This window comes from Rousettus aegyptiacus, unplaced genomic scaffold, assembly GCF_014176215.1.
Source record: "Rousettus aegyptiacus isolate mRouAeg1 unplaced genomic scaffold, mRouAeg1.p scaffold_m13_p_11, whole genome shotgun sequence".
Taxonomy (NCBI): domain Eukaryota; kingdom Metazoa; phylum Chordata; class Mammalia; order Chiroptera; family Pteropodidae; genus Rousettus; species Rousettus aegyptiacus.
This window is the reverse complement of record NW_023416286.1, coordinates 24,910,720-24,914,014: the sequence shown is the minus strand read 5'-3', so window position 1 is coordinate 24,914,014 and position 3,295 is coordinate 24,910,720. Positions and strand designations below refer to the sequence as shown.

The following is a 3,295-nucleotide window of genomic DNA, read 5'->3' as shown; positions in this document are numbered from 1 at the left end:
TATACCAGATAAACAACAGTCTCTTGAATTTGAATGTTATAGTTTAGAAAGGACTATCTGTTCATAAAATGACAAGCAAAGGAACAGAAAATTATGTGACTTATCAAAGATCACACAATTATAATATTAGAATTCATATTCTAATTTTTAATTTAATTTAAAAATTAATTGTAACATACTTTAAACATATAATAGAAAATAATGTAAAAACTAGCTATGTACAAATCACAGATGTGTTTAACAGAAGATAAGATTTTGCTGTATTTATTTTATATCTCTATCTTTAATAAGAAAAGAGAAAGAACACCGACTTTTCCAGGTCAATATTTTGTTCACAATATCTTGCTGCCTATGTCTCAGCTTGAAATTATTGCTGATTTTTATTTTTATAAAAGGTTAAAATAACTTTACTTCTCCAAGGACTTTCATCTATTAGCACATTTGATTCTCCTCATATACTTCTGAAATAGTTAGGACATATAACACTCTCTGTATGTTATAGATGAGTGAAGCACAGAAATGTTAAATGACTTGCTCAAGATGTCAAAGTGATTCAAAGAGAACTGGACCAACCTCTGACTGCCAAGCTGCATGTGTCCTCGTGTGCCGTGCTTCGTAAGTCATAAAATAATAACTCAACGTCAGCATGTGAGTACAATATAAAGAGGAACCCATTTCGAAATGCAGTTGGAATTCTAAATTTTTAAGGACTATAAACCTATACTATAAGACCATCATCACTAGAGTTGCAAACTCATCTAGAAAATCTTAATCTAGATAATCCTTTTAAACCCGCATCAACTGCCAGTTGATTCTTTACTTTTTAAACATCACTTTAACACTTTCCAAAGTGTTTTCATGTTGTATCTTTGTTTATCATCCCAACAAGGCTACAAGGCAGGAATTTTATTAGTCATTCATTTATCAATAAGAAAGTGGAATTGCTGAAAATTTGCATGTTAATAGTGGCTTAAGCCAGTAGTCTTCAGTCTTTGCTGCACATTAGATTTGGAAAGCTTCTAAAATTCTTACAGTGCAGGTCACATCCTATACCAAAAAAAATCAGAATATCTGAGAGTGGATTACAGGTATCTGTACATTTTAAAGAGCCCATGTGATTCTAGTGTGCAGCAAAGTTTGGCAGCCACTAGTTTAAGCAGTAGCTCCACTGCAGTTATTTGGCATTTCTAGTTTAGTGTTTCTTCCTCTACAGTCTGAAAGTACACGCACAGATAATTTTGCTCTCTTCTCTTGAGACATAAACTACCAGCAGTGTTAAAAAATGATGTTAGCTTATGACCATACCACCCTGAACAAACCTGATCCTGTCTGATCTCAGAAGCTAAGCAGGGTTGGGCCTGGTTAGTACTTGGATGGGAGACCACCTAAGAAGACCAGGTGCTATAGGTGCAGAAAATTAAAATTAAGAAATTGTAAACTGGCAAGTTCCTTGCAATCTGTGAGGTCAAGCAAGGGTTGCCATGCTTAAAAAAACTTTTTTTTTTTTTTGATTTTTCATTCCATGTGTGGTTAGAAACATCTTTAAATAATATGCAGTCACTATTACTTTTTTGACCCTACATCAAGCTGCAGCTGAAGTGGTGGGTTAGCCATCTAAGGCACTGACCTTTAAAAACCTTGATTCTATTTTTCGCTCATCTTGTCTATGGCCTAAGAGTTTGTTCTTGTTTCAACAATGAATAGAAACTCCTCTCTTTTTAATTTGAATTTGAAATCAAATGTAGAAACTTTGAACACCTTCACATTAAAAATGAAAGCACGAAAGCTGTGAATCAATATAATTTTCTACAAGCTTCACATACTAACAGCCTTTGATGAATTCAGGGGACCAAAGTACCTTCGTTTCTGTGATGTAAACTGAGAGATACTGGTATATTTCCCAGAAGCCACCCCTTGATTGCTTGTTATCGATCCTTAGCCCATATGTCTCCCTCTGATTCTTGGATCATGAAAACTAATTGGGAATCATATAACCCACACGCTCTGTTCTAGAAACAGATACCATTATCACCACTACACAAATATTCATAAATTAGAAATTTTCCGACTGGATCTCAGAAACATAGGCATACTATGCTCCCTTAATTTGGAACAAGGAAGAATTGCTAAAAAGATCTATGCTCTGGTCTCTCACCTCTTTAAAGAACCTGGGTCCAGAAATGAGAAGGCAAGAAGCTTCAACACTTTTATTGATTGTTTATCGTTACTCAGGGTCTCTAGTAGTAAACACAGAAATTATGAATCTACAATATGTGTGGTTCTCTCTCTCAAGAAGCTTCTTAGATTTGTAGTGGTCCGATAAGGAAGGTCAGACATTGTACCACCATAAATAAAGGAATCATTTCACTAGAAACAGTTCCAGTATAATTGGCCTTGCTTTGCTTTTGGCTATCATTAGGCTTACCTTTTTTTATAGTGCAAAAATCATCCTTAAAACCATCACACGTTTCACTGAACTTTTTATTTCTATATGAGAGAAGTCAATTTTCAGCTCTAACTCGTACTTGGATAAACAGTAAAGTTATCGAAAAGTACTTTAAATAATTTAACAATGCATACTGATGGTTCCCTTTCATTTGGACACAGTAAATTTATAAATCTTAATCAATGTGGCATTTTTATGAGTCAAATATACTTTCAGTGGGAAAAAATTTTAAATGGCATTAATAAAAGATTTATTATCTAATGAAACTGTTTGCAATGTCTTTCTTTAGAAAAACTGACTTCTTAAAGACTAGTATACAAAAAAAAAAAGATCATGCACTAAAAATAAAATAAATTTAAAATAAAAGCAAGGTTTTCTGAATGGTACTTAATGGCCAAATCCTTTTCTATGGGGCTTACTTTGTGATCTGGTATTTGAATGTCCAATATTAAATAATCTTCGCAATGCTCACAGAGCTTTGATTTTATCTTTCATAGTTTTCACAATACTGGATAAATGATAAGACACATGGTAAATGATAAGACACATGGGTAATAAAACTTTATGTCAGAAAGTCACTATACTAATCTGTGATATTAAGATTAATGTCTTGATTAGCTAGTTTATAAATTAAAAAACACTTTGGATTAAGACAAAGCATATATCCCCCAGCCCTAAATTCCATGGTGTGCTAGGAAAACTAATTTTTAAGGTGATGAATACAACACTAAGTGGGAAAAAAAAAAGAAGTAGTGTTATTAAAGCACAAAAAATTTATAAGATACTTGAAAAGTTGAAAATACACAGGAATCTAATCTATGAAGAAATAAAGTCATAAGAAATCTCTAA

General features: G+C 32.9%; 1 non-coding gene across 1 annotated transcript; it reads left to right on the top strand.

Moving 5' to 3' along the window:
* The first annotated feature begins 1,291 nt into the window (after positions 1-1,291).
* LOC118609550 lies at positions 1,292-1,410 on the top strand. Its single transcript, XR_004953468.1, has one exon. It is a non-coding gene; the product is annotated as a 5S ribosomal RNA (ribosomal RNA).
* Positions 1,411-3,295: the final 1,885 nt, after the last annotated feature.